Source organism: Pseudophryne corroboree, chromosome 9, assembly GCF_028390025.1.
Source record: "Pseudophryne corroboree isolate aPseCor3 chromosome 9, aPseCor3.hap2, whole genome shotgun sequence".
NCBI lineage: Eukaryota > Metazoa > Chordata > Amphibia > Anura > Myobatrachidae > Pseudophryne > Pseudophryne corroboree.
In genome coordinates, this window is record NC_086452.1 from 304,558,485 (window position 1) to 304,586,060 (window position 27,576).

General features: G+C 43.0%; 7 non-coding genes and 76 pseudogenes across 7 annotated transcripts; all 83 read left to right on the forward strand.

Moving 5' to 3' along the window:
- The first annotated feature begins 54 nt into the window (after positions 1–54).
- LOC134961009 (5S ribosomal RNA) lies at positions 55–173 on the forward strand (annotated as a pseudogene).
- Positions 174–280: 107 nt separating this feature from the next.
- LOC134960382 (5S ribosomal RNA) lies at positions 281–399 on the forward strand (annotated as a pseudogene).
- Positions 400–506: 107 nt separating this feature from the next.
- LOC134960000 (5S ribosomal RNA) lies at positions 507–625 on the forward strand (annotated as a pseudogene).
- A 107-nt stretch (positions 626–732) lies between these two features.
- Positions 733–851, forward strand: LOC134964180 (5S ribosomal RNA; annotated as a pseudogene).
- A 107-nt stretch (positions 852–958) lies between these two features.
- On the forward strand, positions 959–1,077 carry LOC134961814 (5S ribosomal RNA; annotated as a pseudogene).
- Positions 1,078–1,184: 107 nt separating this feature from the next.
- LOC134964998 (5S ribosomal RNA) lies at positions 1,185–1,302 on the forward strand (annotated as a pseudogene).
- Positions 1,303–1,409: 107 nt separating this feature from the next.
- LOC134964441 (5S ribosomal RNA) lies at positions 1,410–1,528 on the forward strand (annotated as a pseudogene).
- Positions 1,529–1,635: 107 nt separating this feature from the next.
- Positions 1,636–1,754, forward strand: LOC134963038 (5S ribosomal RNA; annotated as a pseudogene).
- A 107-nt stretch (positions 1,755–1,861) lies between these two features.
- LOC134963233 (5S ribosomal RNA) lies at positions 1,862–1,980 on the forward strand (annotated as a pseudogene).
- A 107-nt stretch (positions 1,981–2,087) lies between these two features.
- Positions 2,088–2,206, forward strand: LOC134961945 (5S ribosomal RNA; annotated as a pseudogene).
- A 107-nt stretch (positions 2,207–2,313) lies between these two features.
- On the forward strand, positions 2,314–2,432 carry LOC134959735 (5S ribosomal RNA; annotated as a pseudogene).
- Positions 2,433–2,539: 107 nt separating this feature from the next.
- LOC134963934 (5S ribosomal RNA) lies at positions 2,540–2,658 on the forward strand. The gene has a single exon (XR_010188168.1). It is a non-coding gene; the product is annotated as a 5S ribosomal RNA (ribosomal RNA).
- Positions 2,659–2,765: 107 nt separating this feature from the next.
- Positions 2,766–2,884, forward strand: LOC134963442 (5S ribosomal RNA; annotated as a pseudogene).
- Positions 2,885–2,991: 107 nt separating this feature from the next.
- On the forward strand, positions 2,992–3,110 carry LOC134964594 (5S ribosomal RNA; annotated as a pseudogene).
- A 107-nt stretch (positions 3,111–3,217) lies between these two features.
- On the forward strand, positions 3,218–3,336 carry LOC134961201 (5S ribosomal RNA; annotated as a pseudogene).
- A 108-nt stretch (positions 3,337–3,444) lies between these two features.
- On the forward strand, positions 3,445–3,563 carry LOC134963508 (5S ribosomal RNA; annotated as a pseudogene).
- A 107-nt stretch (positions 3,564–3,670) lies between these two features.
- LOC134963143 (5S ribosomal RNA) lies at positions 3,671–3,789 on the forward strand (annotated as a pseudogene).
- Positions 3,790–3,896: 107 nt separating this feature from the next.
- Positions 3,897–4,014, forward strand: LOC134962432 (5S ribosomal RNA; annotated as a pseudogene).
- Positions 4,015–4,121: 107 nt separating this feature from the next.
- LOC134963386 (5S ribosomal RNA) lies at positions 4,122–4,240 on the forward strand (annotated as a pseudogene).
- A 337-nt stretch (positions 4,241–4,577) lies between these two features.
- On the forward strand, positions 4,578–4,696 carry LOC134964230 (5S ribosomal RNA; annotated as a pseudogene).
- A 107-nt stretch (positions 4,697–4,803) lies between these two features.
- Positions 4,804–4,922, forward strand: LOC134963804 (5S ribosomal RNA; annotated as a pseudogene).
- Positions 4,923–5,029: 107 nt separating this feature from the next.
- LOC134962560 (5S ribosomal RNA) lies at positions 5,030–5,148 on the forward strand (annotated as a pseudogene).
- A 90-nt stretch (positions 5,149–5,238) lies between these two features.
- LOC134959622 (5S ribosomal RNA) lies at positions 5,239–5,357 on the forward strand (annotated as a pseudogene).
- Positions 5,358–5,464: 107 nt separating this feature from the next.
- LOC134964928 (5S ribosomal RNA) lies at positions 5,465–5,583 on the forward strand (annotated as a pseudogene).
- A 107-nt stretch (positions 5,584–5,690) lies between these two features.
- Positions 5,691–5,809, forward strand: LOC134963184 (5S ribosomal RNA; annotated as a pseudogene).
- A 333-nt stretch (positions 5,810–6,142) lies between these two features.
- LOC134960042 (5S ribosomal RNA) lies at positions 6,143–6,261 on the forward strand (annotated as a pseudogene).
- A 107-nt stretch (positions 6,262–6,368) lies between these two features.
- Positions 6,369–6,487, forward strand: LOC134963107 (5S ribosomal RNA; annotated as a pseudogene).
- A 107-nt stretch (positions 6,488–6,594) lies between these two features.
- Positions 6,595–6,713, forward strand: LOC134960659 (5S ribosomal RNA). The gene has a single exon (XR_010187796.1). It is a non-coding gene; the product is annotated as a 5S ribosomal RNA (ribosomal RNA).
- Positions 6,714–6,820: 107 nt separating this feature from the next.
- Positions 6,821–6,939, forward strand: LOC134960674 (5S ribosomal RNA; annotated as a pseudogene).
- Positions 6,940–7,047: 108 nt separating this feature from the next.
- On the forward strand, positions 7,048–7,165 carry LOC134962388 (5S ribosomal RNA; annotated as a pseudogene).
- Positions 7,166–7,272: 107 nt separating this feature from the next.
- On the forward strand, positions 7,273–7,391 carry LOC134963640 (5S ribosomal RNA). The gene has a single exon (XR_010188142.1). It is a non-coding gene; the product is annotated as a 5S ribosomal RNA (ribosomal RNA).
- A 107-nt stretch (positions 7,392–7,498) lies between these two features.
- On the forward strand, positions 7,499–7,617 carry LOC134961566 (5S ribosomal RNA; annotated as a pseudogene).
- Positions 7,618–8,041: 424 nt separating this feature from the next.
- LOC134961119 (5S ribosomal RNA) lies at positions 8,042–8,160 on the forward strand (annotated as a pseudogene).
- A 107-nt stretch (positions 8,161–8,267) lies between these two features.
- On the forward strand, positions 8,268–8,386 carry LOC134964969 (5S ribosomal RNA). Its single transcript, XR_010188264.1, has one exon. It is a non-coding gene; the product is annotated as a 5S ribosomal RNA (ribosomal RNA).
- A 107-nt stretch (positions 8,387–8,493) lies between these two features.
- Positions 8,494–8,612, forward strand: LOC134964095 (5S ribosomal RNA). Its single transcript, XR_010188183.1, has one exon. It is a non-coding gene; the product is annotated as a 5S ribosomal RNA (ribosomal RNA).
- Positions 8,613–8,719: 107 nt separating this feature from the next.
- On the forward strand, positions 8,720–8,837 carry LOC134963092 (5S ribosomal RNA; annotated as a pseudogene).
- Positions 8,838–8,944: 107 nt separating this feature from the next.
- On the forward strand, positions 8,945–9,063 carry LOC134961020 (5S ribosomal RNA; annotated as a pseudogene).
- A 107-nt stretch (positions 9,064–9,170) lies between these two features.
- LOC134959297 (5S ribosomal RNA) lies at positions 9,171–9,289 on the forward strand. Its single transcript, XR_010187346.1, has one exon. It is a non-coding gene; the product is annotated as a 5S ribosomal RNA (ribosomal RNA).
- Positions 9,290–9,396: 107 nt separating this feature from the next.
- Positions 9,397–9,515, forward strand: LOC134962957 (5S ribosomal RNA; annotated as a pseudogene).
- A 107-nt stretch (positions 9,516–9,622) lies between these two features.
- On the forward strand, positions 9,623–9,741 carry LOC134960603 (5S ribosomal RNA; annotated as a pseudogene).
- Positions 9,742–9,848: 107 nt separating this feature from the next.
- LOC134960373 (5S ribosomal RNA) lies at positions 9,849–9,967 on the forward strand (annotated as a pseudogene).
- A 106-nt stretch (positions 9,968–10,073) lies between these two features.
- Positions 10,074–10,192, forward strand: LOC134964840 (5S ribosomal RNA; annotated as a pseudogene).
- Positions 10,193–10,299: 107 nt separating this feature from the next.
- On the forward strand, positions 10,300–10,418 carry LOC134962764 (5S ribosomal RNA; annotated as a pseudogene).
- A 337-nt stretch (positions 10,419–10,755) lies between these two features.
- LOC134963059 (5S ribosomal RNA) lies at positions 10,756–10,874 on the forward strand (annotated as a pseudogene).
- Positions 10,875–10,981: 107 nt separating this feature from the next.
- Positions 10,982–11,100, forward strand: LOC134959850 (5S ribosomal RNA; annotated as a pseudogene).
- Positions 11,101–11,524: 424 nt separating this feature from the next.
- On the forward strand, positions 11,525–11,643 carry LOC134959790 (5S ribosomal RNA; annotated as a pseudogene).
- Positions 11,644–11,750: 107 nt separating this feature from the next.
- On the forward strand, positions 11,751–11,869 carry LOC134964393 (5S ribosomal RNA; annotated as a pseudogene).
- Positions 11,870–11,995: 126 nt separating this feature from the next.
- On the forward strand, positions 11,996–12,114 carry LOC134961815 (5S ribosomal RNA; annotated as a pseudogene).
- A 107-nt stretch (positions 12,115–12,221) lies between these two features.
- LOC134964351 (5S ribosomal RNA) lies at positions 12,222–12,340 on the forward strand (annotated as a pseudogene).
- A 107-nt stretch (positions 12,341–12,447) lies between these two features.
- LOC134962455 (5S ribosomal RNA) lies at positions 12,448–12,566 on the forward strand (annotated as a pseudogene).
- Positions 12,567–12,673: 107 nt separating this feature from the next.
- On the forward strand, positions 12,674–12,792 carry LOC134959864 (5S ribosomal RNA; annotated as a pseudogene).
- Positions 12,793–12,899: 107 nt separating this feature from the next.
- On the forward strand, positions 12,900–13,018 carry LOC134961550 (5S ribosomal RNA; annotated as a pseudogene).
- A 106-nt stretch (positions 13,019–13,124) lies between these two features.
- LOC134964841 (5S ribosomal RNA) lies at positions 13,125–13,243 on the forward strand (annotated as a pseudogene).
- A 107-nt stretch (positions 13,244–13,350) lies between these two features.
- On the forward strand, positions 13,351–13,469 carry LOC134960740 (5S ribosomal RNA; annotated as a pseudogene).
- A 107-nt stretch (positions 13,470–13,576) lies between these two features.
- LOC134960037 (5S ribosomal RNA) lies at positions 13,577–13,695 on the forward strand (annotated as a pseudogene).
- Positions 13,696–14,032: 337 nt separating this feature from the next.
- On the forward strand, positions 14,033–14,151 carry LOC134963060 (5S ribosomal RNA; annotated as a pseudogene).
- Positions 14,152–14,258: 107 nt separating this feature from the next.
- LOC134959851 (5S ribosomal RNA) lies at positions 14,259–14,377 on the forward strand (annotated as a pseudogene).
- Positions 14,378–14,801: 424 nt separating this feature from the next.
- Positions 14,802–14,920, forward strand: LOC134959792 (5S ribosomal RNA; annotated as a pseudogene).
- A 107-nt stretch (positions 14,921–15,027) lies between these two features.
- LOC134964394 (5S ribosomal RNA) lies at positions 15,028–15,146 on the forward strand (annotated as a pseudogene).
- A 126-nt stretch (positions 15,147–15,272) lies between these two features.
- Positions 15,273–15,391, forward strand: LOC134961172 (5S ribosomal RNA; annotated as a pseudogene).
- Positions 15,392–15,498: 107 nt separating this feature from the next.
- LOC134964352 (5S ribosomal RNA) lies at positions 15,499–15,617 on the forward strand (annotated as a pseudogene).
- Positions 15,618–15,724: 107 nt separating this feature from the next.
- On the forward strand, positions 15,725–15,843 carry LOC134962456 (5S ribosomal RNA; annotated as a pseudogene).
- A 107-nt stretch (positions 15,844–15,950) lies between these two features.
- LOC134959865 (5S ribosomal RNA) lies at positions 15,951–16,069 on the forward strand (annotated as a pseudogene).
- Positions 16,070–16,176: 107 nt separating this feature from the next.
- Positions 16,177–16,295, forward strand: LOC134961551 (5S ribosomal RNA; annotated as a pseudogene).
- A 106-nt stretch (positions 16,296–16,401) lies between these two features.
- On the forward strand, positions 16,402–16,520 carry LOC134964706 (5S ribosomal RNA; annotated as a pseudogene).
- Positions 16,521–16,627: 107 nt separating this feature from the next.
- On the forward strand, positions 16,628–16,746 carry LOC134960741 (5S ribosomal RNA; annotated as a pseudogene).
- Positions 16,747–16,853: 107 nt separating this feature from the next.
- On the forward strand, positions 16,854–16,971 carry LOC134964060 (5S ribosomal RNA; annotated as a pseudogene).
- Positions 16,972–17,078: 107 nt separating this feature from the next.
- Positions 17,079–17,197, forward strand: LOC134959114 (5S ribosomal RNA). The gene has a single exon (XR_010187191.1). It is a non-coding gene; the product is annotated as a 5S ribosomal RNA (ribosomal RNA).
- A 107-nt stretch (positions 17,198–17,304) lies between these two features.
- LOC134960742 (5S ribosomal RNA) lies at positions 17,305–17,423 on the forward strand (annotated as a pseudogene).
- A 107-nt stretch (positions 17,424–17,530) lies between these two features.
- LOC134963191 (5S ribosomal RNA) lies at positions 17,531–17,649 on the forward strand (annotated as a pseudogene).
- A 107-nt stretch (positions 17,650–17,756) lies between these two features.
- LOC134963290 (5S ribosomal RNA) lies at positions 17,757–17,875 on the forward strand (annotated as a pseudogene).
- A 107-nt stretch (positions 17,876–17,982) lies between these two features.
- LOC134960983 (5S ribosomal RNA) lies at positions 17,983–18,101 on the forward strand (annotated as a pseudogene).
- A 6,982-nt stretch (positions 18,102–25,083) lies between these two features.
- LOC134964607 (5S ribosomal RNA) lies at positions 25,084–25,202 on the forward strand (annotated as a pseudogene).
- Positions 25,203–25,309: 107 nt separating this feature from the next.
- On the forward strand, positions 25,310–25,428 carry LOC134960318 (5S ribosomal RNA; annotated as a pseudogene).
- A 107-nt stretch (positions 25,429–25,535) lies between these two features.
- Positions 25,536–25,654, forward strand: LOC134960038 (5S ribosomal RNA; annotated as a pseudogene).
- Positions 25,655–25,761: 107 nt separating this feature from the next.
- LOC134962686 (5S ribosomal RNA) lies at positions 25,762–25,879 on the forward strand (annotated as a pseudogene).
- A 107-nt stretch (positions 25,880–25,986) lies between these two features.
- Positions 25,987–26,105, forward strand: LOC134959636 (5S ribosomal RNA; annotated as a pseudogene).
- A 107-nt stretch (positions 26,106–26,212) lies between these two features.
- On the forward strand, positions 26,213–26,331 carry LOC134959833 (5S ribosomal RNA; annotated as a pseudogene).
- A 107-nt stretch (positions 26,332–26,438) lies between these two features.
- On the forward strand, positions 26,439–26,557 carry LOC134960805 (5S ribosomal RNA; annotated as a pseudogene).
- A 107-nt stretch (positions 26,558–26,664) lies between these two features.
- On the forward strand, positions 26,665–26,783 carry LOC134961125 (5S ribosomal RNA; annotated as a pseudogene).
- Positions 26,784–26,890: 107 nt separating this feature from the next.
- On the forward strand, positions 26,891–27,009 carry LOC134961813 (5S ribosomal RNA; annotated as a pseudogene).
- Positions 27,010–27,116: 107 nt separating this feature from the next.
- On the forward strand, positions 27,117–27,235 carry LOC134961371 (5S ribosomal RNA; annotated as a pseudogene).
- Positions 27,236–27,342: 107 nt separating this feature from the next.
- LOC134964670 (5S ribosomal RNA) lies at positions 27,343–27,460 on the forward strand (annotated as a pseudogene).
- Positions 27,461–27,576: the final 116 nt, after the last annotated feature.

The window sequence follows — 27,576 nt, forward strand, 5'->3', positions numbered from 1 at the left end:
ATTTATGTACCAGAAGTTAGAAGTAGAAAAGTACTAACAGAAACCACAAAGCTCATCTTCAGCCACACCACAATGGATACACCCAATCTCATCTGATCTTAGAAACTAAGCAGTGTTGGGCCTGGTTAGTACTTGGATGGGAGACCACCTGGGAATACAAGGTGCTGTAGGTATTTTTATACTGCCAATACTGTTCTGTTGATTCATTCCATTTTCAAACTTATTCATTTATGTACCAGTAGTTAAAAGTAGAAAAGTTCTAACAGAAACCACAAAGCTCATCTACAGCCACACCACACTGGATATGCTCAATCTCATCTGATCTTGTAAGCTAAGCAGTGTTGGGCCTGGTTAGTATTTGGATGGGATACCACCTGGGAATACAAGGTGCTGTAGGTATTTTTATACTGCCAACACCGTTCTGTTGATGCATTCCATTTTCAAATGTATTCATTTATGTACCAGTAGCTAGAAGTAGAAAAGGTCTAGCAGAAACCACAAAGCTCATCTACAGCCACACCACACTGGATGCGCCCAATCTCATATGATCTTGGAAGCTAAGCAGTGTTGGGCGTGGTTAGTACTTGGATGGGAGACCACCTGGAAATACAAGGTGCTGTAGGTATTTTTATACTGCCAACACCGTTCTGTTGATGCATTCCATTTTCAAACTTTTTCATTTATTTACCAGTAGTTAGAAGTAGAAAAGTTCTAACAGAAACCACAAAGCTCATCTACAGCCACTCCACACTGGATACACCCATTCTCATCTGATTTTGGAAGCTATGCAGTTTTGGGCCTGGTTAGTATTTGGATGGGAGACCACCTGTGAATACAAGGTGCTGTAGGTATTTTTGTACTGCCAACACCGTTCTGTTGATGCATTCCATTTTCAAACTTTTTCATTTATTTACCAGTAGCTAGAAGTAGAAAAGTTCTAGCAGAAACCACAAAGCTCATCTACAGCCACACCACACTGGATACGCCCAATTTCATCTGATCTTGGAAGCTATGGAGTGCTGGGCCTGGTTAGTACTTGGATGGGAGACCACCTGTGAATACAAGGTGCTGTAGGTATTTTTATACTGCCAACACCGTTCTGTTGATGCATTCCATTTTCAAACTTTTTCATTTATTTACCAATAGCTAGAAGTAGAAAAGTTCTAGCAGAAACCACAAAGCTCATCTACAGCCACACCACACTGGATATGGCCAATTTCATCTGATCTTGGAAGCTATGAGTGTTTGGCCTGGTTAGTACTTGGATGGGAGACCACCTGGGAATACAAGGTGCTGTAGGTATTTTTATACTGCCAACACTGTTCTGTTGATGCATTTCATTTTCAAACTTTTTCATTTATTTACCAGTAGTTAGAAGTAGAAAAGTTCTAACAGAAACCACAAAGCTCATCTACAGCCACTCCACACTGGATACACCCAATCTCATCTAATTTTGGAAGCTATGCAGTGTTGTGTCTGGTTAGTACTTGGATGGGAGACCACCTGTGAATACAAGGTGCTGTAGGTATTTTTATACTGCCAACACCGTTCTGTTGATGCATTCCATTTTCAAACTTTTTCATTTATTTACCAGTAGTTAGAAGTAGAAAAGTTCTAACAGAAACCACAAAGCTCATCTACAGCCACACCACACTGGATACACCCAATCTCATCTAATTTTGGAAGCTATGCAGTGTTGTGCCTGGTTAGTACTTGGATGGGAGACCACCTGTGAATACAAGGTGCTGTAGGTATTTTTATACTGCCAACACCGTTCTGTTGATGCATTCCATTTTCAAATGTATTCATTTATGTACCAGTAGCTAGAAGTAGAAAAGGTCTAACAGAAACAACAAAACTCATCTACAGCCACACCACACTGGATATGCTCAATCTGATCTGATTTTGGAAGCTATGCAGTGTTGGGCCTGGTTAGTACTTGGATGGGAGACCACCTGTGAATATAAGGTGCTGTAGGTCTTTTTATACTGCCAACACCGTTCTGTTGATGCATTCCATTTTCAAACTTTTTCATTTATTTACCAGTAGTTAGAAGTAGAAAAGTTCTAACAGAAACCACAAAGCTCATCTACAGCCACTCCACACTGGATACACCCAATCTGATCTGATTTTGGAAGCTATGCAGTGTTGGGCCTGGTTAGTACTTGGATGGGAGACCACCTGTGAATACAAGGTGCTGTAGGTATTTTTATACTGCCAACACTGTTCTGTTGATGCATTCCATTTTCAAACTTATTCATTTATGTACCAGTAGTCAGAAGTAGAAAAGTTCTAACAAAAACCACAAAGCTCATCTACAGCCACACCACACTGGATACACTCAATCTCATCTGATCTTGGAAGCTAAGCAGTGTTGTGCCTGCTTAGTACTTGGATGGGAGACCACCTGGGAATACAAGGTGCTGTAGGTATTTTTATACTGCCAACACCGTTCTGTTGATGCATTCCATTTTCAAACTTATTCATTTATGTATCAGTAGTTAGAAGTAGAAAAGTACTAACAGAAACCACTAAGCTCATTTACAGCCACACCACACTGGATACGCCCAATCTCATCTGATCTTGGAAGCTAAGCAGTGTTGGGCGTGGTTAGTACTTGGATGGGAGACCACCTGGGAATACAAGGTGCTGTAGGTATTTTTATACTGCCAACACCGTTCTGTTGATGCAATCCATTTTCAAATGTTTTCATTTATTTACCAGCAGCTAGAAGTAGAAAAGTTCTAGCAGAAACCACAAAGCTCATCTACAGCCACACCACAATGGATACGCACAATTTCATCTGATCTTGGAAGCTAAGGAGTGTTGGGCCTGGTTAGTATTTGGATGGGAGACCACCTGTGAATACAAGGTGCTGTAGGTATTTTTATACTGCCAACACCGTTCTGTTGATGCATTCCATTTTCAAACTTTTTCATTTATTTACCAGTAGTTAGAAGTAGAAAAGTTCTAACAGAAACCACAAAGCTCATCTACAGCCACTCCACACTGGATACACCCAATCTCATCTAATTTTGGAAGCTATGCAGTATTGTGCCTGGTTAGTACTTGGATGGGAGACCACCTGTGAATACAAGGTGCTGTAGGTATTTTTATACTGCCAACACCGTTCTGTTGATGCATTCCATTTTCAAACTTTTTCATTTATTTACCATTAGCTAGAAGTAGTAAAGTTCTAGCAGAAACCACAAAGCTCATCTACAGCCACACCACACTGGATTCGCCCAATCTCATCTGATCTTGGTAGCTAAGCAATGTTGGGCCTGCTTAGTACTTGGATGGGAGACCACCTGGGAATACAAGGTGCTGTGGGGTATTTTTATACTGCCAACACCGTTCTGTTGATGCATTCCATTTTCAAATTTATTCATTTATGTACCAGTAGCTAGAAGTAGAAAAGGTCTAACAGAAACAACAAAACTCATCTACAGCCACACCACACTGGATATGCTCAATCTGATCTGATTTTGGAAGCTATGCAGTGTTGGGCCTGGTTAGTACTTGGATGGGAGACCACCTGTGAATATAAGGTGCTGTAGGTATTTTTATACTGCCAACACCGTTCTGTTGATGCATTCCATTATAAAACTTTTTCATTTATTTACCAGTAGCTAGAAGTAGAAAAGTTCTAACAGAAACCACAAAGCTCATCTACAGCCACTCCACACTGGATACACCCAATCTGATCTGATTTTGGAAGCTATGCAGTGTTGGGCCTGGTTAGTACTTGAATGGGAAACCACCTGTGAATACAAGGTGCTGTAGGTATTTTTATACTGCCAACACCGTTCTGTTGATGCATTCCATTATAAAACTTTTTCATTTATTTACCAGTAGCTAGAAGTAGAAAAGTTCTAGTAGAAACCACAAAGCTCATCTACAGCCAAACCACACTGGATACGCCCAATTTCATCTGATCTTGGAAGCTATGAGTGTTGGGCCTGGTTAGTACTTGGATGGGAGACCACCTGGGAATACAAGGTGCTGTAGGTATTTTTATACTGCCAACACTGTTCTGTTGATGCATTCCATTTTCAAACTTATTCATTTATGTACCAGTAGTTAGAAGTAGAAAAGTTCTAACAGAAACCACAAAGCTCATCTACAGCCACTCCACACTGGATACACCCATTCTCATCTGATTTTGGAAGCTATGCAGTTTTGGGCCTGGTTAGTACTTGGATGGGAGACCACCTGTGAATACAAGGTGCTGTAGGTATTTTTATACTGCCAACACCGTTCTGTTGATGCATTCCATTTTCAAACTTTTTCATTTATTTACCAGTAGCTAGAAGTAGAAAAGTTCTAGCAGAAACCACAAAGCTCATCTACAGCCACACCACACCACACTGGATACGCCAAATTTCATCTGATTTTCGAAGCTATGAGTGTTGGGCCTGGTTAGTACTTGGATGGGAGACCACCTGGGAATACAAGGTGATGTAGGTATTTTTATACTGCCAATACTGTTCTGTTGATTCATTCCATTTTCAAACTTATTCAATTATGTACCAGTAGTTAGAAGTAGAAAAGTTCTAACAGAAACCGCAAAGCTCATCTACAGCCTCACCACACTGGATATGCCCAATCTCATCTGATATTGGAAGCTAAGCAGTTTGGAGCCTGGTTAGTACTTGTATGGGTTACCACCTGGGAATACAAGGTGCTGTAGGTATTTTTATACTGCCAACACCGTTGTGTTGATGCATTCCATTTTCAAATGTATTCATGTATGTACCAGTAGCTAGAAGTAGAAAAGTACTAAAAGAAACCACAAAGCTTATCTACAGCCACACCACGCTGGATGTGCCCAATCTCATCTGATCTTGGAAGCTAAGCAGTGTTGTACCTGGTTAGTGCTTGGATGGGAGACCACCTGGGAATACAAAGTGCTGTTGGTATTTTTATACTGCCAACACCGTTCTGTTGATGCATTCCATTTTCAAACTTATTCATTTATGTACCAGTAGTTAGAAGTAGAAAAGTTCTAACAGAAACCACAAAGCTCATCTACAGCCTCACCACACTGGATATGCCCAATCTCATCTGATATTGGAAGCTAAGCAGTGTTGGTCCTGGTTAGTATTTGGATGGGATACCACCTGGGAATACAAGGTGCTGTAGGTATTGTTATACTGCCAACACCGTTCTGTTGATGCATTCCATTTTGTACCAGTAGTTAAAAGTAGAAAAGTTCTAACAGAAACCATAAAGCTCATCTACAGCCACACCACACTGTATGTGCCCAATCTCATCTGATCTTGGAAGCTAAGCAGTGTTGGGCCTTGTTAGTACTTGGTTGGGAGACCACCTGGCAATACAAGGCGCTGTAGATATTTTTATACTGCCAACACCGTTCTGTTGATGCATTCCATTTTCAAAATTATTCATTTATGTACCAGTAGCTAGAATTAGAAAAGTTCTAACAGAAACCACAAAGCTCATCTACAGCCACACCACATTGGATACGCCTAATCTCATCTAATTTTGGAAGCTATGCAGTGTTGGGCCTGGTTAGTATTTGGATGGGATACCACCTGGGATTACAAGGTGCTGTAGGTATTGTTATACTGCCAACACCGTTCTGTTGATGCATTCCATTTTCAAACTTTTTCATTTATTTACCAGTAGTTAGAAGTAGAAAAGTTCTAACAGAAACCACAAAGCTCATCTACAGCCACTCCACACTGGATACACCCAATCTCATCTAATTTTGGAAGCTATGCAGTGTTGGGCCTGGTTAGTACTTGGATGGGAGACCACCTGTGAATACAAGGTGCTGTAAGTATTTTTATACTGCCAACACCGTTCTGTTGATGCATTCCATTTTCAAGCTTTTTCATTTATTTACCAGTAGTTAGAAGTAGAAAAGTTCTAACAGAAACCACAAAGCTCATCTACAGCCACTCCACAATGGATACACCCAATCTCATCTAATTTTGGAAGCTATGCGGCGTTGTGTCTGGTTAGTACTTGGATGGGAGACCACCTGTGAATACAAGGTGCTGTAGGTATTTTTATACTGCCAACACCGTTCTGTTGATGCATTCCATTTTCAAACTTTTTCATTTATTTACCAGTAATTAGAAGTAGAAAAGTTCTAGCAGAAACCACAAAGCTCATCTACAGCCACACCACACTGGATTCGCCCAATCTCATCTGATCTTGGTAGCTAAGCAATGTTGGGCCTGCTTAGTACTTGGATGGGAGACCACCTGGGAATACAAGGTGCTGTAGGTATTTTTATACTGCCAACACCGTTCTGTTGATGCATTCAATTTTCAAATTTATTCATTTATGTACCAGTAGCTAGAAGTAGAAAAGGTCTAACAGAAACAACAAAACTCATCTACAGCCACACCACACTGGATATGCTCAATCTGATCTGATTTTGGAAGCTATGCAGTGTTGGGCCTGGTTAGTACTTGGATGGGAGACCACCTGTGAATACAAGGTGCTGTAGGTATTTTTATACTGCCAACACTGTTCTGTTGATGCATTCCATTTTCAAACTTATTCATTTATGTACCAGTAGTTAGAAGTAGAAAAGTTCTAACAAAAACCACAAAGCTCATCTACAGCCACACCACACTGGATACGCCCAATTTCATCTGATCTTGGAAGCTAAGCAGTGTTGGGCCTGGTTAGTACTTTGATGGGAGACCACCTGGGAATACAAGGTGCTGTAGGTATTGTTATACTGCCAACACCGTTCTGTTGATGCATTCCATTTTCAAATTTATTCATTTATGTACCAGTAGCTAGAAGTAGAAAAGGTCTAACAGAAACAACAAAGCTCATCTACAGCCACACCACACTGGATACGCCCAATCTCATCTGATCTTGGTAGCTAAGCAATGTTGGGCCTGCTTAGTACTTGGATGGGAGACCACCTGGGAATACAAGGTGCTGTGGGGTATTTTTATACTGCCAACACCGTTCTGTTGATGCATTCCATTATAAAACTTTTTCATTTATTTACCAGTAGCTAGAAGTAGAAAAGTTCTAGCAGAAACCACAAAGCTCATCTACAGCCACACCACACTGGATACGCCCAATTTCATCTGATCTTGGAAGCTATGAGTGTTGGGCCTGGTTAGTACTTGGATGGGAGACCACCTGGGAATACAAGGTGCTGTAGGTATTTTTATACTGCCAACACTGTTCTGTTGATGCATTCCATTTTCAAACTTATTCATTTATGTACCAGTAGTTAGAAGTAGAAAAGTTCAAACAAAAACCACAAAGCTCATTTACAGCCACACCACACTGGATACGCTCAATCTCATCTGATCTTGTAAGCTAAGCAGTGTTGGGCCTGGTTAGTACTTTGATGGGAGACCACCTGGGAATACAAGGTGCTGTAGGTATTGTTATACTGCCAACACCGTTCTGTTGATGCATTCCATTTTCAAATTTATTCATTTATGTACCAGTAGCTAGAAGTAGAAAAGGTCTAACAGAAACAACAAAGCTCATCTACAGCCACACCACACTGGATACGCCCAATCTCATATTATCTTGGAAGCTAAGCAGTGTTGGGCCTGGTTAGTACTTGGATTGGAGACCACCTGGGAATACAAGGTGCTGTAGGTATTTTTATACTGCCAACACCGTTCTGTTTATGCATTACATTTTCAAACTTATTCATTTATGTACCAGTAGCTAGAAGTAGGAAAGTTCTAGCAGAAACCACAAAGCTCATCTACAGCCACAAAGCTCATCTAAAGCCACACAACACTGGTATCCAGTATGTTGTGGTTGAAGATGAGCTTTGTGGTTTCTGTTAGAACTTTTCTACTTCTAACTACTGGTACATAAATGAATCTCATCTGATCTTGGAAGCTAAGCAGTGTTGGGTGTGGTTAGTACTTGGATGGGAGACCACCTGGGAATACAAGTTGCTGTAGGTATTTTTATACTGCCAACACCGTTCTGTTGATGCATTCCATTTTCAAATTTATTCATTTCTGTACCAGTAGCTAGAAGTAGGAAAGTTCTAGCAGAAACCACAAAGCTCATCTACAGGCACACCACACTGGATGTGCCCAATCTCATCTGCTCTTGGAAACTAAGCAGTGTTGGGCCTGGTTAGTACTTGGATGGGATACCACCTTGGAATACAAGGTGCTGTAGGTATTTTTATACTGCCAACACCGTTCTGTTGATGCATTCCATTTTCAAACTTATTCATTTATGTACCAGTAGTTAGAAGTAGAAAAGTTCTAACAGAAACCACAAAGCTCATCTACAGCCACACCACACTGTATGCACCCAATCTCATCTGATCTTGGAAGTTAAGTAGTGTTGGGCCTGGTTAGAACTTGGATGGGAGACCACCTGGGAATACAAGGTGCTGTAGGTATTTTTATATTGCTAACACCGTTCTGTTGATGCATTCCATTTTCAAACTAATTCATTTATGTACCAGTAGTTAGAAGTAGAAAAGTTGTAACAGAAACCACAAAGCTCATCTACAGCCTCACCACACTGGATGCGCCCAATCTCATCTGATCTTGGAAGCTAAGCAGTGTTGGGCCTGGTTAGTACTTGGTTGGGAGACCACCTGTGAATACAGGGTGCTGTAGGTATTTTTATACTGCCAACACCGTTCTGTTGATGCATTCCATTTTCAAACTTTTTCATTTATTTACCAGTAGCTAGAAGTAGAAAAGTTCTAGCAGAAACCACCAAGCTCATCTACAGCCACACCACACTGGATATGCCCAATTTCATCTGATCTTGGAAGCTATGAGTGTTGGGCCTGGTTAGTACTTGGATGGGAGACCACCTGGGAATACAAGGTGCTGTAGGTATTTTTATACTGCCAATACTGTTCTGTTGATGCATTCCATTTTCAAACTTATTCATTTATGTACCAGTAGTTAGAAGTAGAAAAGTTCTAACAGAAACCACAAAGCTCATCTACAGCCACACCACACTGGATACGCTCAATCTCATCTGATCTTGTAAGCTAAGCAGTGTTGGGCCTGGTTAGTACTTGTATGAGATACCACCTGGGAATACAAGGTGCTGTAGGTATTTTTATACTGCCAACACCGTTCTGTTGATGCATTCCATTTTCAAATGTATTCATGTATGTACCAGTAGCTAGAAGCAGAATAGTACTAAAAGAAACCACAAAGCTCATCTACAGCCACACCACACTGGATGCGCCCAATCTCATCTGATCTTGGAAGCTAAGCAGTGTTGTGCCTGGTTAGTACTTGGATGGGAGACCACCTGGGAATACAAGGTGCTGTTGGTATTTTTATACTGCCAACACCGTTCTGTTGATGCATTCCATTTTCAAACTTATTCATTTATGTACCAGTAGTTAGAAGTAGAAAAGTTCTAACAGTAACCACAAAGCTCATCTATAGCCACACCACATTGGATACACCAAATCTAATCTGATCTTGGAAGCTAAGTAGTGTTGGGCCTGGTTAGTACTTGGATGGGAGACCACCTTGGAATACAAGGTGCTGTCGGTATTTTTATACTGCTAACACCGTTCTGTTGATGCATTCCATTTTCAAACAAATTAATTTATGTACCAGTAGTTAGAAGTAGAAAAGATCTAACAGAAACCACAAAGCTCATCTACAGCCACTCCACACTGGATACACCCAATTTCATCTGATTTTGGAAGCTAAGCAGTGTTGGGCCTGGTTAGTACTTGGATGGGAGACCACCTGTGAATAAAAGGTGCTGTAGGTATTTTTATACTGCCAACACCGTTCTGTTGATGCATTCCATTTTCAAACTTTTTCATTTATTTACCAGTAGCTAGAAGTAGAAAAGTTCTAGCAGGAACCACAAAGCTCATCTACAGCCACACCACATTGGATACGCCCAATTTCATTTGATCTTGGAAGCTAAGCAGTGTTGGGCCTGGTTAGTACTTGGATGGGAGACCACCTGTGAATACAAGGTGCTGTAAGTATTTTTATACTGCCAACACCGTTCTGTTGATGCATTCCATTTTCAAACTTTTTCATTTATTTACCAGTAGTTAGAATAGAAAAGTTCTAACAGAAACCACAAAGCTCATCTACAGCCACTCCACACTGGATACACCCAATCTAATCTGATTTTGGAAGCTATACAGTGTTGGGCCTGGTTAGTACTTGGTTGGGAGACAACTTGTGAATACAAGGTGCTGTAGTTATTTTTTTACTGCCAACACCGTTCTGTTGATGCATTCCATTTTCAAACTTTTTCATTTATTTACCAGTAGCTAGAAGTAGAAAAGTTCTAGCAGAAACCACAAAGCTCATCTACAGCCACACCACACTGGATACGCCCAATTTAATCTGATCTTGGAAGCTAAGGAGTGTTGGGCCTGGTTAATACTTGGATGGGAGACCACCTGTGAATACAAGGTGCTGTAGGTATTTTTATACTGCCAACACCGTTCTGTTGATGCATTCCATTTTCAAACTTTTTCATTTATTTACCAGTAGCTAGAAGTAGAAAAGTTCTAGCAGAAACCACAAAGCTCATCTACAGCCACACCACACCACACTGGATACGCCAAATTTCATCTGATCTTCGAAGCTATGAGTGTTGGGCCTGGTTAGTACTTGGATGGGAGACCACCTGGGAATACAAGGTGATGTAGGTATTTTTATACTGCCAATACTGTTCTGTTGATTCATTCCATTTTCAAACTTATTCAATTATGTACCAGTAGTTAGAAGTAGAAAAGTTCTAACAGAAACCGCAAAGCTCATCTACAGCCTCACCACACTGGATATGCCCAATCTCATCTGATATTGGAAGCTAAGCAGTTTGGGGCCTGGTTAGTACTTGTATGGGTTACCACCTGGGAATACAAGGTGCTGTAGGTATTTTTATACTGCCAACACCGTTCTGTTGATGCATTCCATTTTCAAATGTATTCATGTATGTACCAGTAGCTAGAAGCAGAATAGTACTAAAAGAAACCACAAAGCTTATCTACAGCCACACCACGCTGGATGCGCCCAATCTCATCTGATCTTGGAAGCTAAGCAGTGTTGTGCCTGGTTAGTACTTGGATGGGAGACCACCTGGGAATACAAGGTGCTGTTGGTATTTTTATACTGCCAACACCGTTCTGTTGATGCATTCCATTTTCAAACTTATTCATTTATGTACCAGTAGTTAGAAGTAGAAAAGTTCTAACAGTAACCACAAAGCTCATCTACAGCCACAAAGCTCATCTACAGCCACACAACACTGGTATCCAGTATGGTGTGGTTGAAGATGAGCTTTGTGGTTTCTGTGAGAACTTTTCTACTTCTAACTACTGGTACATAAAAGAACCTCATCTGACCTTGGAACCTAAGCAGTGTTGGGCCAGCTTAGTACTTGGATGGGAGACCACCTGGGAATACAAGGTGTTGTAGGTCTTTTTATACTGCTAACACCATTCTGTTGATGCATTCCATTTTCAAACTTATTCATTTCTGTACCAGTAGCTAGAAGTAGGAAAGTTCTAGCAGAAACCACAAAGCTCATCTACAGGCACACCACACTGGATGTGCCCAATCTCATCTGCTCTTGGAAACTAAGCAGTGTTGGGCCTGGTTAGTACTTGGATGGGAGACCACCTGGGAATACAAGGTGCTGTAGGTAATTTTAAACTGGCAACACCGGTCTGTTGATGCATTCCATTTTCAAACTTATTCATTTATGTACCAGTAGTTAGAAGAAGAAAAGTTTTAACAGAATCTGCAAAGCTCATCTTCAGCCACACCACACTGTATGCACCCAATCTCATCTGATCATGGAAGTTAAGCAGTGTTGGGCCTGGTTAGAACTTGGATGGGAGACCACCTGGGAATACAAGATGTTTTAGGTATTTTTATACTGCCAACACCGTTCTGTTGAGGCATTCCATTTTCATACTTTTTCATTTATTTACCAGTAGTTAGAAGTAGAAAAGTTCTAACAGTAACCACAAAGCTCATCTACAGCCACAAAGCTCATCTACAGTCACACCACGCTGGATGCGCCGAATCTCATCTGATCTTGGAAGCTAAGCAGTGTTGTGCCTGTTTAGTACTTGGATGGGAGACCACCTGGGAATACAAGGTGCTGTTGGTATTTTTATACTGCCAACACCGTTCTATTGATGCATTCCATTTTCAAACTTATTCATTTATGTACCAGTAGTTAGAAGTAGAAAAGTTCTAACAGAAACCGCAAAGCTCATCTACAGCCACACCACACTGTATGCACCCAATCTCATCTGATCTTGGAAGTTAGGCAGTGTTGGGCCTGGTTAGAACTTGGATGGGAGACCACCTGGGAATACAAGATGTTTTAAGTATTTTTATACTGCCAACCCCGTTCTGTTGAGGCATTCCATTTTCATACTTTTTCATGTATTTACCAGTAGTTAGAAGTAGAAAAGTTCTAACAGAAACCACAAATCTCATCTACAGCCACACCACATTGGATACACCAAATCTAATCTGATCTTGGAAGCTAAGTAGTGTTGGGCCTGGTTAGTACTTGGATGGGAGACCACCTTGGAATACAAGGTGCTGTCGGTATTTTTATACTGCTAACACCGTTCTGTTGATGCATTCCATTTTCAAACAAATTAATTTATGTACCAGTAGTTAGAAGTAGAAAAGTTCTAACAGAAACCACAAAGCTCATCTACAGCCACTCCACACTGGATACACCCAATCTCATCTGATTTTGGAAGCTAAGCAGTGTTGGGCCTGGTTAGTACTTGGATGGGAGACCACCTGTGAATAAAAGGTGCTGTAGGTATTTTTATACTGCCAACACCGTTCTGTTGATGCATTCCATTTTCAAACTTTTTCATTTATTTACCAGTAGCTAGAAGTAGAAAAGTTCTAGCAGGAACCACAAAGCTCATCTACAGCCACACCACATTGGATACGCCCAATTTCATCTGATCTTGGAAGCTAAGGAGTGTTGGGCCTGGTTAGTACTTGGATGGGAGACCACCTGTGAATACAAGGTGCTGTAAGTATTTTTATACTGCCAACACCGTTCTGTTGATGCATTCCATTTTCAAACTTTTTCATTTATTTACCAGTAGTTAGAATAGAAAAGTTCTAACAGAAACCACAAAGCTCATCTACAGCCACTCCACACTGGATACACCCAATCTAATCTGATTTTGGAAGCTATACAGTGTTGGGCCTGGTTAGTACTTGGTTGGGAGACAACTTGTGAATACAAGGTGCTGTAGTTATTTTTTTACTGCCAACACCGTTCTGTTGATGCATTCCATTTTCAAACTTTTTCATTTATTTACCAGTAGCTAGAAGTAGAAAAGTTCTAGCAGAAACCACAAAGCTCATCTACAGCCACACCACACTGGATACGCTCAATCTCATCTGATCTTGTAAGCTTAGCAGTGTTGGGCTTGGTTAGTACTTGGATGGGATACCACCTGGGAATACAAGGTGCTGTAGGTATTTTTATACTGCCAACACCGTTCTGTTGATGCATTCCATTTTCAAACTTTTTCATTTATTTACCAGTAGCTAGAAGTAGAAAAGTTCTAGCAGAAACCACAAAGCTCATCTACAGCCACACCACACTGGATACGCCCAATTTCATCTGATCTTGGAAGCTAAGGAGTGTTGGGCCTGGTTAGTACTTGGATGGGAGACCACCTGTGAATACAAGGTGCTGTAGGTATTTTTATACTGCCAACACCGTTCTGTTGATGCATTCCATTTTCAAACTTTTTCATTTATTTACCAGTAGCTAGAAGTAGAAAAGTTCTAGCAGAAACCACAAAGCTCATCTACAGCCACACCACACCACACTGGATACGCCAAATTTCATCTGATCTTCGAAGCTATGAGTGTTGGGCCTGGTTAGTACTTGGATGGGAGACCACCTGGGAATACAAGGTGATGTAGGTATTTTTATACTGCCAATACTGTTCTGTTGATTCATTCCATTTTCAAACTTATTCAATTATGTACCAGTAGTTAGAAGTAGAAAAGTTCTAACAGAAACCGCAAAGCTCATCTACAGCCTCACCACACTGGATATGCCCAATCTCATCTGATATTGGAAGCTAAGCAGTTTGGGGCCTGGTTAGTACTTGTATGGGTTACCACCTGGGAATACAAGGTGCTGTAGGTATTTTTATACTGCCAACACCGTTCTGTTGATGCATTCCATTTTCAAATGTATTCATGTATGTACCAGTAGCTAGAAGCAGAATAGTACTAAAAGAAACCACAAAGCTTATCTACAGCCACACCACGCTGGATGCGCCCAATCTCATCTGATCTTGGAAGCTAAGCAGTGTTGTGCCTGGTTAGTACTTGGATGGGAGACCACCTGGGAATACAAGGTGCTGTTGGTATTTTTATACTGCCAACACCGTTCTGTTGATGCATTCCATTTTCAAACTTATTCATTTATGTACCAGTAGTTAGAAGTAGAAAAGTTCTAACAGTAACCACAAAGCTCATCTACAGCCACAAAGCTCATCTACAGCCACACAACACTGGTATCCAGTATGGTGTGGTTGAAGATGAGCTTTGTGGTTTCTGTGAGAACTTTTCTACTTCTAACTACTGGTACATAAAAGAATCTCATCTGACCTTGGAACCTAAGCAGTGTTGGGCCTGCTTAGTACTTGGATGGGAGACCACATGGGAATACAAGGTGTTGTAGGTCTTTTTATACTGCTAACACCATTCTGTTGATGCATTCCATTTTCAAACTTATTCATTTCTGTACCAGTAGCTAGAAGTAGGAAAGTTCTAGCAGAAACCACAAAGCTCATCTACAGGCACACCACACTGGATGTGCCCAATCTCATCTGCTCTTGGAAACTAAGCAGTGTTGGGCCTGGTTAGTACTTGGATGGGAGACCACCTGGGAATACAAGGTGCTGTAGGTAATTTTAAACTGGCAACACCGTTCTGTTGATGCATTCCATTTTCAAACTTATTCATTTATGTACCAGTAGTTAGAAGAAGAAAAGTTTTAACAGAATCTGCAAAGCTCATCTTCAGCCACACCACACTGTATGCACCCAATCTCATCTGATCATGGAAGTTAAGCAGTGTTGGGCCTGGTTAGAACTTGGATGGGAGACCACCTGGGAATACAAGATGTTTTAGGTATTTTTATACTGCCAACACCGTTCTGTTGAGGCATTCCATTTTCATACTTTTTCATTTATTTACCAGTAGTTAGAAGTAGAAAAGTTCTAACAGTAACCACAAAGCTCATCTACAGCCACAAAGCTCATCTACAGCCACACCACGCTGGATGCGCCGAATCTCATCTGATCTTGGAAGCTAAGCAGTGTTGTGCCTGGTTAGTACTTGGATGGGAGACCACCTGGGAATACAAGGTGCTGTTGGTATTTTTATACTGCCAACACCGTTCTATTGATGCATTCCATTTTCAAACTTAATCATTTATGTACCAGTAGTTAGAAGTAGAAAAGTTCTAACAGAAACCGCAAAGCTCATCTACAGCCACACCACACTGTATGCACCCAATCTCATCTGATCTTGGAAGTTAGGCAGTGTTGGGCCTGGTTAGAACTTGGATGGGAGACCACCTGGGAATACAAGATGTTTTAAGTATTTTTATACTGCCAACCCCGTTCTGTTGAGGCATTCCATTTTCATACTTTTTCATGTATTTACCAGTAGTTAGAAGTAGAAAAGTTCTAACAGAAACCACAAATCTCATCTACAGCCACACCACATTGGATACACCAAATCTAATCTGATCTTGGAAGCTAAGTAGTGTTGGGCCTGGTTAGTACTTGGATGGGAGACCACCTTGGAATACAAGGTGCTGTCGGTATTTTTATACTGCTAACACCGTTCTGTTGATGCATTCCATTTTCAAACAAATTAATTTATGTACCAGTAGTTAGAAGTAGAAAAGTTCTAACAGAAACCACAAAGCTCATCTACAGCCACTCCACACTGGATACACCCAATCTCATCTGATTTTGGAAGCTAAGCAGTGTTGGGCCTGGTTAGTACTTGGATGGGAGACCACCTGTGAATAAAAGGTGCTGTAGGTATTTTTATACTGCCAACACCGTTCTGTTGATGCATTCCATTTTCAAACTTTTTCATTTATTTACCAGTAGCTAGAAGTAGAAAAGTTCTAGCAGGAACCACAAAGCTCATCTACAGCCACACCACATTGGATACGCCCAATTTCATCTGATCTTGGAAGCTAAGGAGTGTTGGGCCTGGTTAGTACTTGGATGGGAGACCACCTGTGAATACAAGGTGCTGTAAGTATTTTTATACTGCCAACACCGTTCTGTTGATGCATTCCATTTTCAAACTTTTTCATTTATTTACCAGTAGTTAGAATAGAAAAGTTCTAACAGAAACCACAAAGCTCATCTACAGCCACTCCACACTGGATACACCCAATCTAATCTGATTTTGGAAGCTATACAGTGTTGGGCCTGGTTAGTACTTGGTTGGGAGACAACTTGTGAATACAAGGTGCTGTAGGTATTTTTTTACTGCCAACACCGTTCTGTTGATGCATTCCATTTTCAAACTTTTTCATTTATTTACCAGTAGCTAGAAGTAGAAAAGTTCTAGCAGAAACCACAAAGCTCATCTACAGCCACACCACACTGGATACGCTCAATCTCATCTGATCTTGTAAGCTTAGCAGTGTTGGGCTTGGTTAGTACTTGGATGGGATACCACCTGGGAATACAAGGTGCTGTAGGTATTTTTATACTGCCAACACCGTTCTGTTGATGCATTCCATTTTCAAACTTTTTCATTTATTTACCAATAGCTAGAAGTAGAAAAGTTCTAGCAGAAACCACAAAGCTCATCTACAGCCACACCACACTGCATACGCCCAATTTCATTTGATCTTGGAAGCTAGGAGTGTTGGGCCTGGTTAGTACTTGGATGGGAGACCACCTGGGAATACAAGATGCTGTAGGTATTTTTATACTGCCAACACTGTTCTGTTGATGCATTCCATTTTCAAACTTATTCATTTATGTACCAGTAGTTAGAAGTAGAAAAGTTCTAACAAAAACCACAAAGCTCATCTACAGCCACACCACACTGGATACGCTCAATCTCATCTGATCTTGGAAGCTAAGCAGCGTTGGGCCAGCTTAGTACTTGGATGGGAGACCACCTGGGAATACAAGGTGCTGTAGGTATTTTTTTACTGCCAACACCGTTCTGTTGATGCATTCCATTTTCAAACTTATTCATTTATGTACCAGTAGTTAGAAGTAGAAAAGTACTAACAGAAACCACTAAGCTCATTTACAGCCACACCACACTGGATACGCCCAATCTCATCTGATCTTGGATGCTAAGCAGTGTCGGGCGTGGTTAGTACTTGGATGGGAGACCACCTGGGAATACAAGGTGCTGTACGTATTTTTATACTGCCAACACCGTTCTGTTGATGCATTCCATTTTCAAATGTATTCATTTATGTACCAGTAGCTAGAAGTAGAAAAGTACTAAAAGAAACCACAAAGCTAATCTACAGCCACACCACGCTGGATGCGCTCAATCTTATCTGATCTTGGAAGCTAAGCAGTGTTGTTCCTGGTTAGTACTTGGATGGGAGACCACCTGGGAATACAAGGTGCTGTTGTTATTTTTATACTGCCAACACCGTTCTGTTGATGCATTCCATTTTCAAACTTTTTCATTTATTTACCAGTAGTTAGAAGTAGAAAAGTTCTAGCAGAAACCACAAAGCTCATCTACAGCCACACCACACTGGATACGCCCAATTTCATCTGATCTTGTAAGCTTAACAGTGTTGGGCCTGGTTAGTACTTGGATGGGATACCACCTGGGAATACAAGGTGCTGTAAGTGTTTTTATACTGCCAACACTGTTCTGTTGATGCATTCCATTTTCAAACTTTTTCATTTATTTACCAGTAGCTAGAAGTAGAAAAGTTCTAGCAGGAACCACAAAGCTCATCTACAGCCACACCACACTGGATACGCCCAATTTCATCTGATCTTGGAAGCTAAGGAGTGTTGGGCCTGGTTAGTACTTGGATGGGAGACCACCTGTGAATACAAGGTGCTGTAAGTATTTTTATACTGCCAACACCTGTCACGATCCGGGTATCTGGACGCCATTTCTTACCCATCAGATGCCTCCTAAGGCTGGCTCAGCGCTCCAGGACCGGATCCCATCTGTTATCCTTATGTTCACATTCCTGCATCCTCTCCTGTCTCTCTGAGACGCTGTCACAGTAACGCCTTATTACATCTGGCATGGCGTCTCCCGCGGCCTCCGCCGCCGTCCCTGAGCTTCTGCATGCAGAGTGTCAGAGTGGCGATTACGTCAGCCGCGGCCTCCGCTGTGTCCGCGTGGTTGGATGTGCACTTGTCAGCCTGGCGTCTCCTGTCTCCAGTGGCCGGCGCCGCCATTACTGTTTTCATTACCACATGGATTACAAACCAAACTTCCCTCCAAGTATCTGCATGGGCGCAGCCATCTTGGATTCTGTCAGCTGATCATTTCCTCCAATCTGTTGTCAGTATTGTTAATCTGCATAATTGCCTAGCCAATCCCTTCCTTGCTGCAGGTATAAATACACTGTGCCTGAGCAAGGAAGGCGTCAGTGCTTTGGTTGTCAAACCTAGTTCCTGTTTGTCTCTCTCCTGTGATTGTCTTCCAGGTTCCAGCTCCTGTCTCAAGACTTCCACCATAGAGACCCGCACCAGCATTCCACCTGCGGTGTAGCCTGACTCTCCAATCCATTGTGGATTCATCTGTTTCCAGCCACAACATTACCTGCTTCCAGCTCAGCTTTCAGCAGAGTACAGCTTCCCTTAAAGGGCCGGTGTCCTTTCTACACTTTACCACTCTCCACCGGTATTATTATTTCTCCGCTCTCAAGTTCTACATTTCAGTTCATATTTCATCGCTCCCAAGTTCATTTATTATTTAACTGGTTCCAGCCAGTATCCACTCCGTGCTAACAACAGTCTGGTTCCAGCCAGTATCCACAGCAGCTGTTTTACCTTCAGCAACCCAGCTTTTCCTGGAACACCAGCTGGCACAATCCTGGGTTATCTCCATTGCTACAGTCGGGCCTGGTAAGGACTTTCCATCTAGAAGATCATAAGAACTATCTCACACTACCAGTGCCCTGTGGCTCCTGCCATCCTGTAGTACCCAGGAACTGTATTTATTATTTGCTGACTTTTACGTTTTCTTTTACTGCTGCTGTGTTGCGGAGTTGTCATAATAAACATCATTGACTTTTATCCAAGTTGTCGTGGTCACGCCTTCGGGCAGTTATTATTCATGTTACTTACATGTCCAGGGGTCTGATACAACCTCCCAGGTTCCGGTACATCTCAGCCCCTACAACTGAGGCTGCCTCCCGTCAGCTCAGGCCCTCAGTTGTGACAGTAAGCACTGACCTAATGAATCTAGCCGGAGACCAGGATCAAGCGGCCAGGCCGATGCAAGAACTGGCAGCCCGACTAGAACATCAGGAGGCTGCACAGGGCCACATCATCCGCTGTCTCCAGGATCTCTCTACTCGGCTGGATGGGATTCAGACAACTCTCCGTGGATCAGGCGCATCTGGTGCGTCAACCACAGTGACTCCAGCTATAACCCCACCCACCTTACCCATTTCTGCTCCACGTCTTCATCTTCCAACGCCAGCAAAATTTGACGGATCTCCAAGATTTTGCAGGGGATTTCTCAACCAGTGTGAGATTCAGTTTGAGCTACAACCTGGCAATTTTCCCAGTGACCGTACAAAAATTGCCTACATCATCTCTCTTCTCAGTGGCTCCGCCCTTGACTGGGCATCACCGTTATGGGAGAGGTCCGACACCCTGCTATCTTCTTACACTGCATTCGTGTCAACATTCAGGCGCATCTTCGACGAGCCAGGCCGGGTAACCTCAGCTTCATCCGAGATTCTCCGTTTACGCCAGGGGTCACGTACTGTAGGACAATATCTGATACAGTTCCAGATCCTGGCATCCGAACTGGCATGGAACGACGAGGCCCTGTATGCTGCATTCTGGCATGGCCTATCTGAGCTTATTAAAGATGAGTTAGCTACCAGAGACTTACCTTCTAAGTTAGATGAGCTAATCTCACTCTGCACGAAAGTTGATTTACGTTTCAGAGAGAGAGCAACTGAGCGTGGAAGATCATCTGCTCCAAAATCTTCTGCTCCTCCTCCTCGTCAACTGTCACCATCTAAAGATGAGCCCATGCAAATTGGCCGTTCCCGTTTAACTCCTGCTGAGCGCCGAAGACGTCTCTCTGAGTCTCTTTGTCTTTACTGTGCAGCTCCGTCTCACACCATCAATGCCTGTCCCGAACGTCCGGGAAAACTCCAAACCCTAGCTCGCCCAGGAGAGGGCCGGCTAGGAGTAATGATCTCCTCTCCATCTCCTCATGATTGTAATCTCCCAGTCTCGCTTCAAGTTGCTCAACGTTATCGGAACGTCATTGCTCTCCTTGATTCCGGAGCAGCTGGGAACTTTATTACTGAAGCCTATGTTAAACGGTGGTCCCTACCCACCGAGAGACTTCCTTCCTCCTTTTCCTTAACTGCCGTGGATGGCAGTAAAATTTTTGATACTGTTATTGCTCTAAGGACTCTACCAGTTCGTCTGAGAGTGGGAGTTCTTCATTCCGAACTTATTTCACTTTTAGTGATTCCAAGAGCCACACATCCTGTGGTCCTGGGCCTTCCATGGCTCCGTCTTCACAATCCTACAATTGATTGGACGACTACGCAAATCCTGGCATGGGGTTCCTCCTGTGCAGAAACATGTTTGTTTAAAGTATTGCCTGTCTGTTCTTCCTCCCCCAGGTCGTCTGATGTTCCACCTCCTCCATATCAAGATTTCACGGATGTGTTCAGTAAAGCTTCTGCTGATATCCTTCCTCCTCATAGAGAATGGGACTGCCCGATTGATCTCGTTCCAGGGAAGGTTCCACCTCGAGGCCGAACTTATCCGTTGTCTCTGCCTGAGACGCATTCTATGGAGGAATACATTAAAGAGAACCTAGCAAAGGGGTTCATTCGACCTTCTTCTTCCCCAGCCGGCGCAGGCTTCTTTTTTGTAAAAAAGAAAGATGGTGGTCTGCGGCCGTGCATCGACTACAGAGGTTTGAACGACATTACCATCAAGAACCGTTATCCTTTACCCCTGATTACTGAGCTCTTTGACAGAGTTAGCGGAGCTACCATCTTTACAAAGCTGGACTTGCGAGGTGCATACAATCTCATCCGGATCCGTGAGGGTGACGAGTGGAAGACCGCCTTTAACACCCGTGACGGACATTATGAGTACCTCGTCATGCCCTTCGGATTGAGCAATGCTCCAGCTGTCTTCCAGCATTTTGTCAATGAGATCTTCAGAGACATTCTATACCGTCATGTCGTGGTCTATCTAGACGATATCCTCATTTTTGCCAACGATTTAGAGGAACATCGTTTTTGGGTTAAAGAGGTTCTGTCCCGTCTCCGTGTCAATCATCTCTATTGCAAATTAGAAAAATGCGTCTTTGAAGTCAAGTCCATTCCGTTTCTAGGGTACATTGTGTCCGGTTCCGGACTAGAGATGGATCCTGAGAAACTACAAGCAATTCAGAATTGGCCGGTACCCTTAACCCTCAAAGGGGTCCAGAGGTTCTTAGGGTTCGCCAATTATTACCGAAAGTTTATACGAGACTTTTCCACCATTGTGGCGCCTATTACTGCTTTCACCAAGAAGGGTGCTAACCCGTCCAAGTGGTCTGAAGAAGCCATGCAAGCTTTTCATCTTTTAAAACAGAGGTTCATCTCTGCGCCTGTCCTGAAACAGCCTGACATCGACTCTCCTTTCATCCTAGAGGTGGATGCCTCCTCCGTTGGAGTAGGAGCGGTGTTATCTCAGAGGGCTAAAGATGGCCATTTACATCCTTGCAGTTTCTTCTCCCGGAAGTTCTCCCCAGCTGAGCGCAACTATGCCATTGGCGACCAGGAGTTGCTAGCCATCAAGCTCGCTCTAGAAGAGTGGAGGTATCTGTTGGAGGGAGCTTCTCATTTAATCACCATACTTACAGACCACAAGAACCTTTTATACCTGAAGGGCGCACAATGTCTCAACCCTCGTCAGGCCAGATGGGCACTTTTCTTTTCCAGGTTCGACTTTAAACTCCAGTTCTGTCCGGGCTCTCAGAATCGCAAGGCCGATGCCCTTTCCCGCTCATGGGAGCAAGAAAATGAGTCAGAGTCTTCAGACAAGCATCCTATTATAAATCCGTTGGCATTCTCCACGGTAGGGATGGACTCTACGCCCCCATCAGGGAAAAGTTTTGTGAAGCCGATGCTAAGGAAGAAGCTCATGCATTGGGCCCATGCTTCCCGTTTTGCCGGACATACAGGTATCCAAAAAACCCTGGAGTTTATCTCTAGGTCCTATTGGTGGCCAACTCTGAAAAAAGACGTCCTGGAGTTTATTGCATCTTGCCCAAAGTGTGCCCAACATAAAGTATCCCGCCAGTCGCCTGCGGGGCAACTGGTTCCACTATCCGTTCCCCGTCGACCATGGACCCACTTGTCGATGGATTTCATTACAGACTTACCCATGTGCAACAAGATCAATACCATCTGGGTGGTAGTTGACCGGTTCACCAAGATGGCACACTTCATTCCTCTCACCGGTCTTCCGTCAGCTTCCAAGTTGGCTCAAGTATTCATACAAGAGATCTTCCGACTCCACGGTCTTCCTGAAGAAATTATCTCAGATCGAGGAGTTCAATTCACAGCCAAATTCTGGCGAAGTTTATGTCAAGTCCTCCAAGTCAAGCTAAAGTTTTCCACGGCTTACCATCCTCAGACCAATGGTCAAACCGAGAGGGTGAATCAGGACTTGGAGGCCTTCCTCCGCATCTATGTGTCCTCCTCTCAAGATGACTGGGTTCAATTACTTCCCTGGGCCGAATTCTGTCATAACAACCAGTATCATTCTTCATCTGCTTCAACACCATTCTTCACTAACTTTGGATTCCACCCTAAAGTCCCTGAGTTCCAACCGCTTCCAGCAACTTCGGTTCCCGCAGTGGATATCACCTTGCATCAGTTTGCCAATATCTGGAAGAGCGTACGATCAGCTCTGCTCAAGGCATCGTTCAGGTACAAGAAGTTTGCGGATAAGAAGCGTCGAGCAGTTCCTGCTCTCAAGGTGGGTGATCGGGTATGGTTATCCACGAAGAATTTGAGGTTAAGAGTTCCCAGTATGAAGTTTGCACCTCGCTATATCGGTCCTTTCAAGATTGAACAAGTCATCAATCCTGTTGCTTACAGACTCCAGTTGCCTCCCTTCTTAAAAATACCCAGGACATTCCATGTTTCCCTGTTGAAACCGCTGATCTTGAATCGGTTTCATTCCTCACTTCCTCCAACTCCGAAAGTCCAAACTCAACGATGCGTTGAGTATGAAGTGGCCAAGATCCTGGACTCACGTCACCGTTACGGTCAACTACAATATCTTATTGACTGGAAGGGTTATGGTCCTGAGGAACGGTCGTGGACCAATGCTTCTGATGTCCATGCTCCTGCCTTGGTCCGGAGATTCCATTCCAAGTTTCCTCAAAAGCCAAAGAAGTGTCCTGGGGCCACTCCTAAAGGGGGGGGTGCTGTCACGATCCGGGTATCTGGACGCCATTTCTTACCCATCAGATGCCTCCTAAGGCTGGCTCAGCGCTCCAGGACCGGATCCCATCTGTTATCCTAATGTTCACATTCCTGCATCCTCTCCTGTCTCTCTGAGACGCTGTCACAGTAACGCCTTATTACATCTGGCATGGCGTCTCCCGCGGCCTCCGCCGCCGTCCCTGAGCTTCTGCATGCAGAGTGTCAGAGTGGCGATTACGTCAGCCGCGGCCTCCGCTGTGTCCGCGTGGTTGGATGTGCACTTGTCAGCCTGGCGTCTCCTGTCTCCAGTGGCCGGAGCCGCCATTACTGTTTTCATTACCACATGGATTACAAACCAAACTTCCCTCCAAGTGTCTGCATGGGCGCAGCCATCTTGGATTCTGTCAGCTGATCATTTCCTCCAATCTGTTGTCAGTATTGTTAATCTGCATAATTGCCTAGCCAATCCCTTCCTTGCTGCAGGTATAAATACACTGTGCCTGAGCAAGGAAGGCGTCAGTGCTTTGGTTGTCAAACCTAGTTCCTGTTTGTCTCTCTCCTGTGATTGTCTTCCAGGTTCCAGCTCCTGTCTCAAGACTTCCACCATAGAGACCCGCACCAGCATTCCACCTGCGGTGTAGCCTGACTCTCCAATCCATTGTGGATTCATCTGTTTCCAGCCACAACATTACCTGCTTCCAGCTCAGCTTTCAGCAGAGTACAGCTTCCCTTAAAGGGCCGGTGTCCTTTCTACACTTTACCACTCTCCACCGGTATTATTATTTCTCCGCTCTCAAGTTCTACATTTCAGTTCATATTTCATCGCTCCCAAGTTCATTTATTATTTAACTGGTTCCAGCCAGTATCCACTCCGTGCTAACAACAGTCTGGTTCCAGCCAGTATCCACAGCAGCTGTTTTACCTTCAGCAACCCAGCTTTTCCTGGAACACCAGCTGGCACAATCCTGGGTTATCTCCATTGCTACAGTCGGGCCTGGTAAGGACTTTCCATCTAGAAGATCATAAGAACTATCTCACACTACCAGTGCCCTGTGGCTCCTGCCATCCTGTAGTACCCAGGAACTGTATTTATTATTTGCTGACTTTTACGTTTTCTTTTACTGCTGCTGTGTTGCGGAGTTGTCATAATAAACATCATTGACTTTTATCCAAGTTGTCGTGGTCACGCCTTCGGGCAGTTATTATTCATGTTACTTACATGTCCAGGGGTCTGATACAACCTCCCAGGTTCCGGTACATCTCAGCCCCTACAACTGAGGCTGCCTCCCGTCAGCTCAGGCCCTCAGTTGTGACAACACCGTTCTGTTGATGCATTCCATTTTCAAACTTTTTCATTTATTTACCAGTAGTTAGAATAGAAAAGTTCTAACAGAAACCACAAAGCTCATCTACAGCCACTCCACACTGGATACACCCAATCTAATCTGATTTTGGAAGCTATGCAGTGTTGGGCCTGGTTAGTACTTGGTTGGGAGACAACTTGTGAATACAAGGTGCTGTAGTTATTTTTTTACTGCCAACACCGTTCTGTTGATGCATTCCATTTTCAAACTTTTTCATTTATTTACCAGTAGCTAGAAGTAGAAAAGTTCTAGCAGAAACCACAAAGCTCATCTACAGCCACACCACACTGGATACGCTCAATCTCATCTGATCTTGTAAGCTTAGCAGTGTTGGGCCTGGTTAGTACTTGGATGGGATACCACCTGGGAATACAAGGTGCTGTAGGTATTTTTATACTGCCAACACCGTTCTGTTGATGCATTCCATTTTCAAACTTTTTCATTTATTTACCAGTAGCTAGAAGTAGAAAAGTTCTAGCAGAAACCACAAAGCTCATCTACAGCCACACCACACTGGATACGCCCAATTTCATCTGATCTTGGAAGCTAAGGAGTGTTGGGCCTGGTTAGTACTTGGATGGGAGACCACCTGTGAATACAAGGTGCTGTAGGTATTTTTATACTGCCAACACCGTTCTGTTGATGCATTCCATTTTCAAACTTTTTCATTTATTTACCAATAGCTAGAAGTAGAAAAGTTCTAGCAGAAACCACAAAGCTCATCTACAGCCACACCACACTGGATACGCCCAATTTCATTTGATCTTGGAAGCTATGAGTGTTGGGCCTGGTTAGTACTTGGATGGGAGACCACCTGGGAATACAAGGTGCTGTAGGTATTTTTATACTGCCAACACTGTTCTGTTGATGCATTCCATTTTCAAACTTATTCATTTATGTACCAGTAGTTAGAAGTAGAAAAGTTCTAACAAAAACCACAAAGCTCATCTACAGCCACACCACACTGGATACGCTCAATCTCATCTGATCTTGGAAGCTAAGCAGCGTTGGGCCTGCTTAGTACTTGGATGGGAGACCACCTGGGAATACAAGGTGCTGTAGGTATTTTTATACTGCCAACACCGTTCTGTTGATGCATTCCATTTTCAAACTTATTCATTTATGTACCAGTAGTTAGAAGTAGAAAAGTACTAACAGAAACCACTAAGCTCATTTACAGCCACACCACACTGGATACGCCCAATCTCATCTGATCTTGGAAGCTAAGCAGTGTCGGGCGTGGTTAGTACTTGGATGGGAGACCACCTGGGAATACAAGGTGCTGTACGTATTTTTATACTGCCAACACCGTTCTCTTTATGCATTCCATTTTCAAACTTATTCATTTATGTACCAGAAGTTAGAAGTAGAAAAGTACTAACAGAAACCACAAAGCTCATCTACAGCCACACCACAATGGATACACCCAATCTCATCTGATCTTAGAAACTAAGCAGTGTTGGGCCTGGTTAGTACTTGGATGGGAGACCACCTGTGAATACAAGGTGCTGTAGGTATTTTTATACTGCCAACACCGTTCTGTTGATGCATTCCATTTTCAAACTATTTCATTTATTTACCAGTAGTTAGAAGCAGAAAAGTTCTAACAGAAACCACAAAGCTCATCTACAGCCACACCACACTGGATACGTTCAATCTGATCTGATCTTGTAAGCTAAGCAGTGTTGGGCCTGGTTAGTACTTGGATGGGATACCACCTGGGAATACAAGGTGCTGTAGGTATTTTTATACTGCCAACACCATTCTGTTGATGCATTCCATTTTCAAATGTATTCATTTATGTACCAGTAGCTAGAAGTAGAAAAGTACTAAAAGAAACCACAAAGCTAATCTACAGCCACACCACGCTGGATGCGCTCAATCTTATCTGATCTTGGAAGCTAAGCAGTGTTGTTCCTTGTTAGTACTTGGATGGGAGACCACCTGGGAATACAAGGTGCTGTTGGTATTTTTATACTGCCAACACCGTTCTGTTGATGCATTCCATTTTCAAACTTTTTCATTTATTTACCAGTAGTTAGAAGTAGAAAAGTTGTAGCAGAAACCACAAAGCTCATCTACAGCCACACCACACTGGATACGCCCAATTTCATCTGATCTTGTAAGCTTAGCAGTGTTGGGCCTGGTTAGTACTTGGATGGGATACCACCTGGGAATACAAGGTGCTGTAGGTATTTTTATACTGCCAACACCGTTCTATTGATGCATTCCATTTTCAAACTTTTTCATTTATTTACCAGTAGTTAGAAGTAGAAAAGTTCTAGCAGAAACCACAAAGCTCATCTACAGCCACACCACACTGGATACGTCCAATTTCATCTGATCTTGGAAGCTATGAGTGTTGGGCCTGGTTAGTACTTGGATGGGAGACCACCTGTGAATACAAGGTGCTGTAAGTATTTTTATACTGCCAACACCGTTCTGTTGATGCATTCCATTTTCAAACTTTTTCATTTATTTACCAGTAGTTAGAATAGAAAAGTTCTAACAGAAACCACAAAGCTCATCTACAGCC